The following is a 19853-nucleotide window of genomic DNA, read 5'->3' as shown; positions in this document are numbered from 1 at the left end:
AAATGTCGAGGAAGGAGACAGAGGTGTTGGAGATAGTGGAAGTGAAGTGGAGGCTGGATGGAAAGATTGGACGAAAGAGAGGAAGGAATCTAGATGTTCACGGGAGAGTGAGGTGGCACCGATAATGTCGTCAATGTAACGACCATATAGTTCAGGAGTGGGACCAGTGAAATTAGAGAATATTTGGGCCTCAACATAGCCAACGAACAGGTTCGCATAGTTGGGGCCCATTCGCGTTCCCATGGCCACTCCCGAGACCTGATGGTAGAACTCGCCCGCGAACGAGAAGCAGTTCAGAGTAAGACAAGTTCGGCCAGACGAATGAGTGTGGAGGTGTCAGGTACAGGGTTGGAGCGGAGGTCAAGAAGTGTCGAAGGGCCTGCAGTCCTTCGTGGTGAGGGATAACAGTATAGAGGCTTTGGATGTCCATAGTAAAAATGATTTTGGAGGAGCCGGGAGGAAAGGAGAAAGAGTTGAAAAGCCGGAGAGCATGGTTGGTATCGTGGATGTGGGAGGGAAGAGATGCTACTAGGGGGGCAAGGACACGGTCGAGGTATTTAGAGATGAGCTCCGTGGGGCAGTTACAGGCGGAGACGATGGGGCGGCCAGGGTTGTTGGGTTTGTGGATTTTGGGGAGGAAGTAAATGGTGGGGGTACGTGGGGTTCGCACAATTAGGTTGGATGCGGTGTGGGGGAGACGGGAGGACGAGATGAGGTCGCGGACAGTAGAGGATACCGTCTGTTGGTAGCTACGTGTGGGGTTAGTGGGCAGAGGGGAGTAGAAGGAGGTGTCATTGAGTTGGCGGAAAGCCTCGGCCCTATAGAGGTCCGCACGCCACACCACTACAGCTCCACCCTTGTCAGCCGGTTTGATGATAATGTCAGCGCGCCGTTGGAGGGAACGAAGAACCAAGAGCTCAGCCGGGGAGATGTTGAGGCGGCGTTGGCGCCTGAAGAAGTTGAACCGCTCCAATGCACGCTGACAAGCGCCCGCGAAAAGATCCACTGCTAGGAACTGGCCAGGGGCAGGCGTCCACGGGGATGGTCGGCGGCCCAGGCCAGTGAAGCAGTCCTCTTCGTTGGGTGTGGGTGGCGAGTCGTGGTAATGCGCACCCAACCGGACGCGGCGCACAAAGCTGTGGACATCAACTCGCGTCTGGAATTCCTTACAGGATGGAGTGAGGGGGATGAAACGCAGACCCCTACCAAGGACGGAGCGTTCAGCCGCAGAGAGGGGAAGATCGGGGGGAATGGTAACAACAGACGGAAGTGGAGAAGGGGTGGGTGGAATAGAAGTAGGAGGGGTGGTAGGTCTCGTGGAGGTCTGAGGGGGAGGGATTGGGGAGGTGTGTGTGGGGGTTAGGTGTAGGTGGATGGAGCCTATCAGGAGGGGAGAAGGGGTTGTAGGGAGGGGCAGTGGGGTTAGGTGTTGGTGGATGGAGCCTATTGGGAGGGGAGAAGGATAGTGGAGGAGTTGGGGTAGTGGCGTCGGGTAGGGTGGAATGGAAGAGTGATTTGGTATCAGAAAGAAATTGATGGAAGAGGTGATTCAAATGGATAATGAAGCGTAGCGTGTTTGGAGCATAGAGAGGCGGCAGAGAGGAGAAGAATGTGGAGAAAGCAGGAGGAAGAAGGCGGTTGATGGTATGTAGTTTAGGGAGATTGGAGCGAATTGTGGCCCGCATAAGGCGGTAAGAAGTGGTGCGGAGTATGGGTAAGATGGAAGAATCCGAGTGGAGAGCAGGGTGGAAGTGGAGGCGGAAACCTTTAGGGATGAGTCGGTGATGTAGGCAGCGGCTTAGGAAAGAGACATGGCTAGAGAAGCGGGTTTTTTTAAAAAGAAGTAGAGAGAGATTAACGGACGGCTGAAGGCAGCATACGGGGAGAGAACGGAGATGATCCTTCAAACGATGATGGAGGGTGAGGAGGTAGGACCTAGGATCCGGCATGATGGGATAGCGGAAAAAAACAAACGTTCGAAAAAACAAAAAAACAAAACACAAAAAACAAAAAATTATCGTACGAAAAGAATAGATAAAAAAGGATAGCGAAAAAAAAGGGGAAAAAACAAACGTTAAAAAAAACAAAAAAATAATAATCGTATGAAAAAACTAGATAAGTAAGCGATAGGGGCAAAAAAGACGGAGCAAACGGAAAAGGGAAAGAAAGAAGGGAAGCAGAGAGAGGGGGAGGCAAAAAAGGGGTGCAGGCAGAGGAAACAGAGTATGGACATCCAGAGAGGGAAGAAAGACGGAAAGGAGAACAAAAATGCAGGAAACTGTGGAAAGCATGAAATGAATGTAAAAAAGTGGTAATATATGAGAAAATAAAAATACAACAAACGGGACAGTTTATGCGAACAAGTTCAAGGTTGAGAGTTCAAGGTTTTATATATATATATATATATATGTGTGTGTGTGTGTAAGTATGTATGTATGTATATATTCATGTCTATGTGTGTATGTATGTGAGTATATGTGTATACATGAATACTTATATGTATGTATGTATGTATGTATGTATTTCGTTTTGGGATTTGGTTTGCAAGATTATTTATGTGAGTTCGTGTGTTGAAGCATAATCTGTTGTGTCTGGAGAGACTCATTTTCTTTTTGTGTCATATAACTTAACACACTCACCGGTAAAATTTCCACTTATCCCTTATTTTTATTTTCCTAAAATTTCCGTTGCGTCTTGCAACTTTTTCAGTAATCTTGACTTTCTTGAGATTCAAGACTATTGAAAAGGTTGCGTGTGTTAAATTATAATGCACGAAAAGAAAATGACTCTCCCCAGACACAACAATATATAGATAGATAGATAGGTAGATAGACAGACAGACAGACAATAGATACCTAGCTAGCTAGCTATCTACCTACCTATCTACTACCTACTTACCTACCTACCTACCTACCTACATACATACATACATACATACATACATACATACATACATACATACATGCATTCATACATACATGCATGCATGCATGCATACATAATATTCACACATACATAATATGTATACATACACATAAGTATTCATGTATACACATATACATGCATAGATACTCATATACATACACACATAGCCATAAATATATATGAATGTATATATGAATGTATATATATATATATATATATATGTTTTTATATATGGACATAAATACATAAATATGAACTATGTAATCTATAGGATATACATATATAGATGTATGTTATATAAATGTATATGACATATATATAACATATGTATATATATAAATATATATATATATTATATATATATATATATATGTATGTATGTATGTATGCAAGCATGTATGTATGTGTGTGTGTATATACATATATATATATATTATATATATATATATACATATACAGAAAGAGAGAGAGAGAGAGAGAGAGAGAGGGGGAGAGGAAGTGAGAGGACAAGACAGACTGATAGACAATTATATATCAATAAATGCGTTTTCTTGAGTAGTAAGCTTTGAACAGGCTAAAAAAAGATATTTTAATGTTCTACTCTTGAAGGAAATACTTACTACTTATAACTACTGTGCGCATGATTAAACAACCATCAGCAGGTGAGTAGCAGTTACTTCGTTTTCGATTTTCTCTTTCTTAGAGAATCTCTCTCCTTCCCTCTCTCTCTTCTTCCCTCTCTCACTCCTTCCCTTCTCTCTCCCCTCCCCTCTCTCTCACATACAGAGATACACACATAACCATACACATTTTCAAACACACATGGACGCACAGGTATGTGAATAAACGTATTAATACATACATATACACACATATATATATGTATATATATGTTCACATTTACATTATCTGTTACATATGTGTGTGCGTGTACGTGTGTGCGTGTATGTGTGTGTGTGCGTATATACGTATAACAATTAATGTGAATGAATTATTATTAAAAGTATCAAAATCTCCTAGTTCAGGGAATGAAAGTGACACGAAATGAACCAGGTCCATGGAGTATAACTCATTATGGTGACGACAGAAAAGGCAGCGGGAGGATACCTTACAAAATATATGGATACATGCCAGACTTGTTGGACTATCTTGGAAAACGTCTTTCGCATTTTGCAGCAAAGGAAAAAAAATATTATGTTGAATTCAGAAGCAACTTCATCTTGGGATGGCACTAGACATTTGTGCAGTTATATAAAGAGATAAATGCCTTCAGAAAGACATCAAAATTTCTCGACTACTGTTCATAGATAGTTTTAAAGTAGGCACAACGCTACACATTTTCGAAGGTACAAAAAATTGAATCGACGCTAGCCATAATTAGTTGGTATTAATTTAATCAAAACGATGAAACTCTGAACACAAAGAGGTGTAGCTCAATACCACAAGTCAATTAAAATTTTTGTTAATCACCAAAAAGAGTTATATGTGTGTATGTATGTATGTGTATATATATATATTATATATATATATATATATATATATATATATATATATATATATACCGGAGTAAACACATAAATGTGAAACAAGGTGGAAAAAAGAGTACTCAAATACCAGTGGTAGAGTAATATGCTTTATTTTAAGCAGCAGAAAATTCAACAAAATCTGTTACTCTGAGTTTCTCGTTGCCGTTCATCAGACAGTTTTTTCTAGCAAAAACTGTCTGATGAACGGCAACGAGAAACTCAGAGTAACAGATTTTGTTGAATTTTCTGCTGCTTAAAATAAAGTATATATATATATATATATATATATATATTATATATATATATATATATATATATGTATATATATATATGTTCGTTCATTCCACTCTTCGTTCTTTCGTTGCCCCTCTCTCACATTTCTTTGCCTTCTCTTCTTACTCACTTTCCCTCCACTTTTCACTTCACTATGTCCCTGTCATTTTTTCTCGCCCCTTCTTAATTCTTCTGTCCGTCTGCTTCTACAACTCTCTCGGAAAGGAGAAGCCAAAGCTTGAATTGAAAGGAAAACCAAAGTGGGCAGCTAGGAATGCCATCGTTATTTTGATTCCAAGTATTATGAATATTATGATTGGATGACGAGATGTCCCATTCTGGACAAATTGCTCTGTTTTTCCGTATTTGTTATTTTGTCAGCATAAGAAGACATAGATAACTATTGTCTACTGTGATTTGCATAAATTGGTTATATCTTAGACAAAACACAAAAAATTCAAAACCATCTGAATACCGTAATTACTATGAAAGCCTTTGGCTGACAACGAATTGATACAGCGACCGACCTCTGGAAAGTAGCTTCAATCCAGTTTCATAATTGATCATGATATAGTGAAACGGTTAATCTATTGTATTGAAATTTTGACTTGTCAAGAATTAAAATTTGGAGGACATAATGAAACAGAAGAATTAAACACTAAGGGTAATTTTCTGACTACATATGAGGCAGTATCGGAATACAATGATTGTTTAAGATTGCATTCAGATTTCGTAAAGAAAAATGCCAACTGCACATTTTCTGGATTTTTTACTGAATATTGAAAACGAAATCATTAATTATATTGCTGCTACAATCGAAGGTGAAATAAAAGGCTATGACTGAAAAAAATCATTATTTGTTGTTATGTTTGAAGAGACTTGGAATGAAATCTCAATTGTTACGAGTCTTGCGATTTGTTGATGTGAAGGAAAAACCTCGAGAAAGGTTTTTGAGATACGTCGATGTCAGCAAAGATAGAAAAGTTGCATCGCTGACAGAAGTTCGCAAATTTGTTTATGAGTTCAATCGTGGCCAAAACTTTATCTCATACACTTGAAGTGTAAGCAAGAAGAAAGAGTTTTGGTGCGACCGCCATATTTGTACATTGTTACGCACATTCACTTAATTTGGTACCCTCGCAATCGGCTTCAAGTATTAATGAATGTCGAATTTTCTTCCAACCTCTAAAAGGAAGTTCAACTTTTTCTCAAAATCGACGTCTCGAATAGCCTTACTAGATAAAATCGTTGGAAGGCGATTTCCAAAGATGCCTAAGACACGTTGGAATTATTCATGTCGACAAGTGTCCATTTTGTCTAACGAAATTACTGAGTTTTCTTGGCTATATTTAACAATATTAGAAAATCCAGAGGATTCGAATGCTTCAGAATTAGCACATGAAAGGGGATTCGTTGCAATCCTAAAAGAATTTCAGTTTAAATTTTAATTAGTAGTTTTTGAAACTCTGAGTGGCTCAGAGATTTTTCTTTTGAGTCTTCAAGAAAGTTCACTTGATATTTCGAGGTGTATTCGCGAGGTTGAGAACTTCAAAAAAGCAATTGATTCACATTGTCGCGGTAAGTGTAATTGTATTAATCGTGGTTTAAGATTAGGCTATTTGCGTATATTGCGAACAGAAGCAAAACTGGCGAACATCTAACACAAGGTTTTTTTTAAAGGGAAGGATGAATATGAATATATACATAGATTATCGAATCTTCACTGGTAGAAGGACAAGAATATAAGGATAAACTTAACTATGATTGCTCGGCCATAAGTTATTTTCAAGATGCTAGATCGCCGAATCTTGTTGAAACTTTGTCTTTCATCTGCTTGGTGGGAGCCGAGTTGTGTTCTCTTCGAATGACATGACAGTTCTGATTTATTTAGCGCTAAACTGCTTAACTGGAGAAAAGGCGCGAGTCTCAAGGACACTTGAGATGATATTCTAACTAGTTGTCTGTTCTCCTGAAAACTGATTGGTCGATAGAGTGTTCAAGTTAAGACCGCATGCTCCACTGTGGCTTACTTATGATAGTGAACTGATAATTTAATGAAAAGGGTTCAAATCCTAGGTTTCACTACTATATCAAGAACAATAATTTCGAAGAAGTTTAGTGTGAAGTTTTGGATGGTGTCGCTGAAACACCAGTGAAGCGTGGTCGACATCAAGAACCAGAAGTTGTTTTGAGAACTTTGTTTAATGATAGTTTGCATAAAATTATTGTTCACGTTCAGCAAAGATTTAAAACACCATTGTTTTAAACCTGGGATTGAAATTTGTTGAATTGTTGACTCTGAAGGTATAGCGGTATACTGATACCTTTTAGAGCAAAGTGGTCGATGAATTTGCCAAAACGAAACGAAAAAATTGAACCGATTTACAAATAAATTTTAGCCAGCTTATTATATGTAGGTTCTGTTACTTTCTCAGGTTTTTCTTGTAACCAATAACGGTCATCATGACAAGCTAATGGGGAACCATCATATCCAGATGAGAGCAGTATCAAGCCCGAAGCATGGCTTGTTGGAAAAAGTGCATTTTTTCAAATTAAAATTAGTTCATATCGTATACACAGACAGGGAAGGTGAATAGTTTTCAGGAATGGGGAGAGTAAGGCTCCACTACCCCACTCCCTGCCTTGGTGATTGACCTGCATCATGGACTGCATGCCCTAGTTTCCAAGTCCCCCTTCGTCACTGATATATATATATATATATATATATATATATATATATATATATATGCGTGTGTGTGTGTGTATATGTATGTATATATATATACAGTTATATATACGTTCATATATATATACTTCTGTATGTGTGTGTATATGTGTGCGTAGGTGCGCGCGCACGTGTGTGTATCTGTATCTGTGTGTCCGTGTCTGTCTCTGTAAGTCTGTGTGTGTATGTCTATGTGTTTAGGCCGATTTTACATTCATTTCACTATGACCGTTGATGCAACGGACTACACCTCCTCTATAAATGTTTTGTTCTAATAGAAGCAATCAAGTAAATTCATAGAAGTCGATAGAGCGACTGAATCTGTAGGGCATCAGACAAAATCACCCGTCTTTCAATGTTTTAACGACAATTTTTTATGCTTTGTGTTCAAGTCATACTGTAATCGATATAATCCTACATTCTTCTTGTGTCAACAAGATAATTTCTAGTAACACACTGCATTCAGTTCCATCGACTATACTTCTTTATTGCAAAATTGCGGTGTTGACGTTGTTGTTTAGCACAAGGCCGACCTTCATTGGGCTGACCTATGAACAAAGATATTCAATTCCTGATAACCTGTATTTGGAACAATATTTAGAATATACTGTCTTATATGTCCTTTGTTTAAAACGCTGAGATCCGACATGTGGAAGATAAGGTTACTATTTCTAGAATGTCACGCGACCACGCAGAGATTCCCTTGTTTTGTTCAAATGAAGAAAATTATTATTTAAAAGTTGAAAGAAGCAAGTATTTCTCATTTTATGGCTATTTCTTGTGGATATTTGACCACTTCTATTAAAAAGTAGAATTGAAGGAGACATTTCTATTGATCACATTCGGAATGAAAATGCTAAAGCAAAGAAGAACGAGAAAGAAAGGCGAATTCAACAATGACTTCTAGAGAAAGGATGCTTCACTTGTGATTTTATGCTACGCTATTCATCTCAGATATCAAAAGCCCAATCATGAAAAAGGAACATCAACAATATCGATGAAGAAGTCTAGAAATCCACCTCGAAAACAAGGGAAAAAAAGATAAGGAGTTAGTATTTCAGCATCCTAATCTTCGTATTCGTATTATCAAATAAAATTTCAGTAGTTTTAGAAGATGAAGATTCAGAACTTTTTCATCCAGTTTCTTATTGTGAATTTGAAAAGTCTTAACAAATTATCAAGTATAAAATCAAATATTTTTTGTTATTCTTTCACATCCCAGAGATATAATTCTTTAAAAATACTCGAAGAAATATCGTTTTAAGTCAGAGATAAAGAGAAAATGATGCCATTATGAAATAGAAAATCGTTGAGAGACAAAAAATATAACAATGCAGGCGGTAGCAAATGGAATTTATGGATAACTAAGAAGCTTAATATACTAACTACACCTGCCAATATCTTGATTATGAAAGACGGTAATCCTTTATATCTATCTATCTATCTATCTATCTATCTATCTATCTATCTATCTATCTATCTATCTATCTATCTATCTATCTATCTATCTATCTAGGTATGTAGTATGTGTATATATATGTAAATATTGGTTTCAAATTTTGGCTCAAGGCCAGAAATTTTGGGAAGAAGGTAAGTCGATTATTCAACCCTATTGCTCGATTTGTATTTATTTTATCGATCCCGAAAGGATGAAAGGTAATGTAAACCCCGGCGGCATTTGAACTCAGAGCATAAAGACGAACAAAATGCTGCTAAGCATTTTGACCGGCGTGCTAACAGTTCCTTCAGCTCGCCGCATTAATATATCTGAATATTAGTTTCAAATTTTGGCGCAAGGCCAGCAAGTTCGCGGATGTAGGGGTAAGTCGATTAAATAAACCCCAGTGCTCAACTGATACCTATTTTATAACCCCGAAAGGATGAAAGGCAAAGTGAACCTCAGAGGAATGCATCTAAATATTAACCAGAAATGTGTGAGCAACTCGATTTGTTGCATAATTCTGCAACTGTTTCATCGACAATTTACCAAAAGATTATTGCTGGAATATTATTATATATTAAACGGAATAATACATACTACCTGTAAAATGCCGACTCATCAGGTTTATGCATAATTTGAATTGCTACAGCAACAATCTTCTGGTAAAATGTCGATGAAACAATTGTAGTATTATGAAATAAAACGGGAAACACACACCACTCTCTATTAATCTTTATATGGATATTTACAGATTTTCAGATATAACATCACTAAAGCGATCCATTGTTGCTGTATGATGATAGTAACTGAAAGCCGATTCCTGTGGACGGGCTTTATAAAAAACAAACAAGCTCCAAACTTAAAATCCAAATGGAATTGATATTTATGATGTATGTGTTTATATATGTTATATGATGTAAAAATATGCATGTGTATGCATACATACTTACATACATACATACATACATACATACATACATACATACATACATACATACATACATACACATACATATACACATGTGTCTGTGTGCGCGCGCGCCGGGTGCGTGCAATGTACAGGCGTGTCTGTGTGGTTAAGAAGTTGGTTTCGAGTTCAGTCCCACAAAGCGACACTTACGGCACAAGTCTTCTACTATATCCCCAGACTGACAATAGATTTGTGAGCGATAGACGAAAACTAATGAGAAGCTCGTCGAATGTATATGCATATATATTTATGTTTGTATGTATGTATTTGTGTCTTTGCGTTTGTACCCATACCGCTTAACAACCGGTGTTGGTTTGTTTCTATCGATGTAACTGAGCAGTTTGGCAAATAGGACTGAGAAAAGAGGTACCAGACTTGAAATAAGTAGAGAATACAGAAATAATAGAAGTAAAGAAAACGAACTGACAACAATTTATACGTTATCTTATAGTTTGGTATTTCGTGTTTAAAAGCCCTTTGTCCAGAGAAAACGGAGAATGGTGCCAAACACTACTTGAACTCAAAATATTCTGGAATAACAATAAGTTAATAATAACAAATGCTTATGATAAATTTATGTTGTTGACATCTTAAGAATTTTAAAAAACTTCGAGAAAAAGAAATAATTCTTTTGGGTGACGGTGTATCTCGAAGCAAAGAAAGCTATAAATAACGTGTAAATGTTGAGTCAAAACCGTTTGGATAGAAAAATAAAAAATCAGTCTGCGATTTTTTCAAACGGGTGGGCTTTTAAATACAATATTTACGCGCTAAGAAGGCGGTGAGCTGGCAGAAACGTTACCGCACCGGTGTCGTCCGTCTTTACGTTCAGAGTTCCAATGCTGTCGTTGTTGACTTTGCCTTTCATCCTTTCGGAGTCGATAAAATAAGCATCAGTTGAATACTAGGGTCGATTTAATCGGCTTAGCCCCTTCCCCAAAACTGCTGACCTTGTGCCAAGATTTGGAGACCAACATATACACTCTATTACTTATAGTTTGGCTAAGGTGATGAACTGGCAGAATCAGTAGAGAGTCGGACAACATTCTTAGAGGTGTTTCTTACGGGTTCTTCTGAGTTCAAATGCTACTGAGGTCGACTTTGCCTTTTGGAACCGATGAAATAAATATCAGATGAGTATTGGGGTCAGTGTAACCGACAACGCCCTCCCAAAAGGAAAAGATAGTGCAACAATTTGAAACTATTATTTACAGTTTATTGCTTCGAGATTCACCATTCCTAAAAAGACTTAGTAGACTTATGATTTTAATTTTGAAGTGGCGGCAGTGTCTTATACATATAAGTGCGCTCTAGATAATTAGGATAACAGCTTTTCTTCTAGACAGATAATAAGACACAATGGAATAGTTGTTTTGCATTGTTTGTAGATAATATAAGCTATCGGATAGTGCGAATGATTAGATAAGGATACCATAATGAATTTTTAATTAAGCATTTTCATAATAGTCTAGATAAAATATAGCGATATTATTTCGAGCGAGCAATTGAGTTGTAAATTGAAGTTTAGCAATAATGACCATTAGAGTAGAGATATTAGAAGAAAATATTGATATATGGAGAAAATGCAGTTTAGGCATACGTACACATACAAATAAATACATACGGTGGACTTCTCATCGTTTTTGTCTAACTCTCACAAAGCTTTGATCGGTCTGGGGCCGTAGCAGAAGACACGTGCCCTAAGTGTTGCAGTGTGGAACTGAACTCGAAACCAACTTCTGAACTAACCAGCCACGCCTGCACCTTACGTACACACAGTATTATTTAACGCATTTAAGTATAGTCTAAGGCCGCGGTTTCCAATCTTTTTAACACCATGAACCGGTTTCATGCAAGACAATTTTTCCACGCGCATAGCAAAACAATAAAGTGCATAATATATACATATAAAAAGGCCACATTAGGGCCGAGTGCCAATCTCCACACGAAAAAGCAGCGATTCCCCCACCTGTTGAAAAACAAAAGGAGAGAAAAACAGAAGAAGCACCCTGTGAGATTCAAGAAGAAACGCCAGAAAAGGAAACAGAGGAGGAGATGGAGGAAGCCCAAGGAGAAAGACCGGAAATAATCGCCAGAAAAAAAAAGAAAGCCCTTCCCCATCCAACCCCACTAGCCCTTCAACAAAACAAAAAGACAACAAACAGAGCACACAACCACTAAAAAATCCCAGCCCAAAATGTTCCCCTCCCAACCAAGCATGAATTATGCTGCAGTAGTGACGACTAACAAGTCACTTCTGCAGAAATTAAAAGAAGTGCCCAATGCGGCAAGCATAATGAAACACTTTGAAGGGAGAACGTAACCTAAAATATTGCGATCTATAAAATAGACAGACCGAACTATATAATATTTTAATAAACCGATTTAAAGACGACAAAGGCCATCTGAGGAAAGATTTTCCCCCCACAAATGTTTGAGGGCCTAGTCAACGATACCTCGCAAGCCCCGGACGAAAGACCAAAGAAATGAGATGGTCGTGCTGCCCCATCGCCAACTGTAAGTACAACCATTATGGATACGCTTAATGTAGGATGTTTAAATGTATGCGGCTTGAGGTCAGAGTGGAAACAAGGTCGTTTCCTTAATAATATTAATGATATTGTAGTTGTAAACATATCACTTGAATCCAAATATTGTGACTTAAATTTCGATACATATATATATATATATATATATATATATATAAATTTAAGTCATAATACATGAATTCAACTGTCTACATACATACATACATACATACATACATACATACATACATACATACATACATACATACATACATACATAATGCAGAAATACTCTGCAGATTGTGATGGTCAACAAAGTAAAAATAACACTTTAAAATTTATTCTTTCTCTGCGGTTTGGTACCAAATGATTAATGACCCCGTACAGGTTGGCAATCCGGCGTTTGGGGAGCACTGGTTTAAGGTATATCGTGGAAATGTCGATGAATAGTACCAGAGTTATGTTTACCATAGTATTAGCTTAATACTACGATGACTCTCCTCACACTATAAATTTGATGTGTTACTGATATTATTGTAGATACATCTCTTTCCTTCATTCGCTTCTTTTTTTCCCTCTCTTACTCACCGCAATTGACATGCGTTTTATGTTTCTATCCTGCAGTGATCATGTCTGCTATGGGCTAGATCTATCTGCTCTTCCGCAGCTTTCGCTGCAACTACTATTTTTCTTCCGGCCATGCTTGCCATGCTGGGTTGGTGGCATAGCTCCTTCTAGCTATGGAGGATATAGCTTTCTTCCAGGCGAGGTGTATTCATTTTATCCTATTTTAAAATATTTTTAGCTTTATAATAAATTTCGTTCCATGTTTCTCTTTTAATTATTTTTATGCAGTTGATTTTTTTTTAGTTTCCTTAAGGATTTATGTGTGCTGCCTGTATAAGGAAAGCTTTGTTGAGAATTGAAGGATTTATAACATGAGGGGGAATCAAAGAACCATATTGTCATAACTCGCAAGTGAGTATTACTTCATGGTATATATCAAACTTTAATCAATTGTTTTGGGGTTGTAGTCACGAATAAACATCTTGATTTTTCTGTTTATTATTCGCATGGTTTTGTGTATCTACTTAAGTATAAACACAAACAAACACACAGGTATCTGATTTCAGATCTGCATCTGCCTCAGGCCAGTTCAGCACTCTCGACCAAAATGACAACACTTGCTTTCGAAAGTTGAACCAACTGAACCAGTTTTTACTCTCCTGCTTTCTTTCAACTCTTAGTCAAATCCTAAAACATCGTCTTCTCACACAAAGACAGCTCACTTTTTATCCAATATTTTCAGAACCATCGAATTATCCTTTAGCCTAGCGCTGCCAACCGCCAGCCTAGTACCACCATCCTCATTTATTCAGCCGAACTTTTTCTCACTCTTAACTACTTCTCTGGACACTACTTACTGTAGCATATCTCTGGGGTGGATATGAGCATTCGAACAGGCCATTGCTATGTCAGACTTTTCATAGTTCCCCTGATCCCCCACCCGGAGATATATGGTCGTTGCATTGACGGACGCATCGGTACTAATGCACACTCTTACGAAATATTCAATATCTTTTTGTGATTCTTCAACTCATTTCACTCACTTTTCAGAATTCACCTCCTTTACTTCTAAAACCCTAGTGAACGTTCTCGACAGAGCTACTCCGTAAGTCATTTCAAAATGGTGGGAGGAGACACAAACAGAAGTTTTCAATTTATTGCCACCCACAATCCTAGAGACTACATCTTATATTCGGTTAATGCATTTCAGTTCTATGACAATCATCAAATCTAAGAAAAATAAGGGGTCACAAATTATTGACTGCAAATATTTTGGCAGAACGCCAGCAACCTCGGGCATGGAGGAAGTCGATTACATTGATACCAGTGCTCAACTGGTAATTATTTTATCAATCCCGAAGAATGAAAGGCAAAGTCGACTCTGCATTTGAACTTAGAACGTAAAGTCTGAAGAAATGCAGCTAAGCATTTTATTCAGTGCGATAACGATTCTGTTAGCTTGCCGTCTTAGAGTCAAGAATTATTAATGGGCAAAGACAATCGACAAATCTTCAAAGCCTTTTCACATAGAAGAAATAATGTAGGCCACAAAATGTAAAGACCTTAATAGTAAGACGTGTAAATTGATTGACCAGGATAAAACCAAATCTGTTAAAAGAGCAGTTCGATATAAGGAACATCTTGATATATGTGTATATCTTCACTTGTACATCTAGACACACACACACACATGCGCGCGCGCGCGCACACACTCACAAACATACATACACACAAATGTACAAAAACACAAACATAAGAACACGCACACATATTCTTTTTTAAATTTCATGAATTAATAACTATGAATTATATAAAAAAATATTACAAAATGCAAATTAACACAGAAGGAAGTTTTTAAGTTAAAAGATCTTTAACTTTTCGAATACACGTGTTATATGCTAATCTGCTTAGAACTAATTTTTTTCAGTAGCAGTATTCACTATTCCAAGTATAATTTCGGATTCAGAATCCTTATGAAATATTTTTCTTTTGCTTTTCGTACATGATAACTGTCTTCCTACTTTTGAAAAAAAGGGGAATATTTTGAATTATACATCTGCACGAATATCTAGCTACTTCATATATATATATATATATATATATATATATATATATATATATATATACATACATGCATAATACATACATAATACATATATGCATATAAAATATATGTGTGTGTGTGTATAGATTAATATAAACAGCTAGGTGCAATGTGATATCATAAAAGAAAGATACGTCCATGACTAAGAGTATCAAGACACTGTTAGAAATAAGAGCTAAAATGCTCTTAATGTTGTCGGGAAAGTACAACAATGTATACATATATGCTCATACACACAAACACATTTACGTATATATATATATATAATATATATATATATATATATTATATATATATATATGTATACATATATATATGTATGTGTGTGTGTATGTATGTATGTATTTATGTATGTATAAACTGGCATGTGAAAAAAGAAATAATAATGATTTTGAAATTCTGATGCAAGGTCTGTAATTTCAGGAGTCGCTTAGTACAGTTATTTCCAACGTAGTCCCTGGGGCCCACCGGTGATCCCCAGAGAATTCGTAGCCATAAAAAATTGAAGCCATTTTAGATCTACACAATATTGTTCGATAATAAAGACACTGTTAGTTATTAATAATTTATATGAAGATAGAACAATAATAATAAAACAAAATTCAATAATTATTCCATAAGAATCAATAATATACAATCAAGAATTACATAATTTAAATTTTACAATCACAACAGTTTCATAATAAATTTGATATTTTAATAGATCACTACACAATCTTGTTTAATAATAAATTTGATACTTTTAATTTATAGAAATAAAGTATTTATTATTTTTATTTTTTTAAAGACCAGTTGTAATAATATCTGAACCAACTGCTAAAAAATGGAAAACTGAGGAACTACAAAGAAGATTTTATCATGTTTGGTTTTGTATCTATAGACTCAAAACCTATGTGTCTTGAATGTGATGCCATCATGATAAATCAGTCCATAAAGAAAGTTAAGCTGGAACAGCACCAAAAATTGAGGCATCTATCATCTGTTGATAAAGATAGGGAATATTTTGAGAATCAAGAAGGATTTATAATATGAGGGGAACCAAAGAACCATATTGTCATAACTCACAAGTGAGAATTACTTGATGGTATATATCAAACTTAAATAAATTGTTTTAGGGTTGTAGTCACGAATAAACATCTTGATTTTTGTGTTTGTTATTCGCATGGTTTTATGTATCTACTTAACTATACACACAAACACACACACAGACAGACACGCGCGCGCACACACACAGACACACACACAGCTATCTGATTTAGATCTGCATCTACCTCAGGCCAGTTCAGCGTTCTCGACCAAATTGACAACACTTGCTTTCGAAAGTTGAACCAACTGAACCAGTTTTTACTCTCCTGCTTTCTTTCAACTCTTAGTCAAATCCTAAAACATCGTCTTCTCACACAAAGACAGCTCACTTTTTATCCAATATTTTCAGAACCATCGAATTATCCATTAGCCTAGCGCTGCCAACCGCCAGCCTAGTACCGCCATCCTCCTTTATTCAGCCGAACTTTTCTTTACTCTTAACAACTTCTCTGGACACTACTTACTGTAGCATATCTCTGGGGTGGCTATGAGCATTCGAACAGGCCATTGCTATGTCAGTCTTTTCATAGTTCCCCTGATCCCCCACCCGGAGATATATGGTCGTTACATTGATGGACGCATCGGTACTAATGCACACTCTTACGAAATATTCAATATCTTTTTGTGTTTCTTCAACTCATTTCACTCACTTTTCAGAATTGTAAAAAAGATAAATAATGAAAATCAAACACTCAAACCAAATTATTTGGTTTCTGAAATTATTGCCAAAGTTGCAGCACTTCAGATTTATGGTGAGAAACACATCAAGCCTGCTTTGATGGCTTGTGCAAAATGAGGTTCTGGGAAAAGTTGCTGCATCTACTCTGAGTACAATTCCACTTTCAAATAACACAATTACAAGAAGACAGGATGACATGTCTAATTTTGTTGAGGAGAAGATTGTGGAAATTCTCCAAAACACAAATTTGTCTATCCAGGCTGATGATAGTACAATTAATAACCAAGCTATCCTTTTGGTCTGTGTCAAATTCATCCATGAAGATGATATAAGGGAAGAAATGTTATTCATTAAAAGTTTGTCTGAAACTACTAATGGAGAAGATATATTCAATGAAGCAATGCAATATTTTAATGATAAAAATATTCCATTAACTAATTTGATCAACATTGCATCAGATGGAGCTACAGCCATGACTGGAAAAGTGAAAGGCTTTGTTTTTAGAATGAAATCAGCTGCTCCTCATATTTTTGATATACATTGCATTATCCACAGACAGCATTTAATTGCTAAGAATATTGAAGGACACATGGAAGAAGCACTCAACACTGCCATACATGCAATTAACTTTGTCAAATCAAACTCTGCCTCATTCGCTATACTCACCAGACCTCTCGCCTACCGACTACCACGTTTTCAAGCATCTCGATAACTTTCTGCGTGAGAAATACTTCAAAAACCAAGACGATGTCAAACACGCCTTCAACGACTTCATCGCCACCTTAACGCAGGACTTTTATGCTACTGGCATAAATAAACTTGTTTCATGTTGGCAAAAGTGTGTTGATGGTGTTTGTTTCGATTAATAAAGTTTTGTTTGAGCCGAGACATGTGCCTCTGAATTTAAAGGTTAAAAACCGCAAGAACTTTCTTGACAAATTAATAGCAGAGAATCCCGGCCTTACTCGGGATTAAAATGGAATAGTTTTTATAGTTTTAATTGTTTCGGTCATGTGACTGCGGCCATGCCGGAGTACCGCCTTTAATCGAAGACTCCAGGATTTATTCTTTGCAAGACTTGTACTTATTCTATCGACGTGTTTTGGCAAATCGCTATGTTACGGGGATGTAAATACAGCAACATTGGTTGTGAAGCGATGGTGGGAGAACAATCACACACACATACAAACACACACACACACATATATATACATATACATGCATACATATATATACAAACATATATAGATATATATATACATTTATATAAATATATACATATACATACATATATATATATATACATATATAAACATATATATACATGTATATATAAATATATATATACTTGTACATGTATACATGTATATATAAATATGTATGTATATATATATACATGCATATAAATATACATGTATACATAAATATATATTATATATATATATATATATATACACACACACACATATATATATACATATGTATATATACTTATATATTTATAGATACATATAAACATGCATGTATATATACATATATATATACATATATATGTATATATATATATATATATATATATATACACAAATATATATGTACATATATATATATGTATATATGTATATAGATATATATGTATATATACATATAGATGTGGAGATGTATACACATATATACATGTATATATATATAATAATATATATATATAAATATATATATATATATATATATATATATACATATATATAGCCTAACCCACATCCCACCCTTGCTTTCCCCACTCTGACCTCCCCCACCTCCCAACACCATTACACCACACACCGCTACAACATACACCATCACACCACACAACACCACATCATATCACACCACCATGCACATGCACACACGCACACGTCAAGGTCACCAGTTCTCTTCCACACGCACATAAATACTCTCTTATACACATGCACGCGCACCTTCGTTTTGGGGTCTCCCCTTCTTCCTAGCTCTCCTGTGTAACCCTCTGTCTGGTATTCTCCATGATAGACCGCTAGCCACTACACATTCTTTATTTTATCTCCTTGTTTCTCTCTGTGTTCCTTTTATGTAGAAGAGCGTAGGCTCGAAACTTTAAAGACTTTTTCACTTCCCGAGCGTTAAACTAATACACATGTTTGTTGTCTACACCACCTGTCTTCATCTTTTGTTTTTTTTTGTGAATTCTCCCTACACACACACACACACCACACACACACACACACATATATACATCTGTAAATATAATGTGTGACCGAATAATTGTCACATACTATATTTACAGATAAATTCCTCTATTTAATTAATTAGTAGCTACTCAAGAAGTAAAAGAAAAATGTATGTATGTATGTATATATGTATGTATATGTATATATAATTGAGATTCATTTGAATTAGATACATAAGTTGAAGCACCAAGTCAGTCCGGTATTATCCATACAGCTCTAAGGAAGGTGAATAAAATCAAAATAAGCAACAGGATATCAAGAAGTGATGCAGTACGACCGTTTCAAGCGGCTCCATTTAATTGAACAATGTAATCATTACATCAATTCAAATGCAGGGCTATCATCAGCTACACAAATAAATAGAATTTTAATCAGTCGGACACATTAATATATATTTTACTCAAATACTTTAACCGAGCAAAAAGATAGAAGAAATCCATGTTGTCACCATTGCAGCTAAGCATATACTATACTTCCAAGAAAAACATTAAGCTTATTGGAGTCATAGCTTGTAAAGGATTGTGGTTCATTTCTAATTTATTTGTCTTTTTATCAACTACTAAATCTAAGACTAGAGGACTGTGTCTATTAGGAATGAAGGGCAAGAGTGAGTTGACAGCTCATGGCTAGATATGGTCATAAATATTGTCAAGATATTAGGAGTAGTAAATAGGGTATAAAGTAACTGTCTATAAAGCAGGCTGGGTAGAAGAAGACCCTAAATCATGATGTTAATTACCAGTTAAAGGGGCAGCACCTCTGATGTTAATACAGAGGACATTT

The sequence above is a fragment of the Octopus sinensis genome, linkage group LG3 (assembly GCF_006345805.1).
Source record: "Octopus sinensis linkage group LG3, ASM634580v1, whole genome shotgun sequence".
In the NCBI taxonomy this organism is placed as follows: Eukaryota; Metazoa; Mollusca; class Cephalopoda; order Octopoda; family Octopodidae; genus Octopus; species Octopus sinensis.
Note: the sequence above shows the minus strand (reverse complement) of the source record.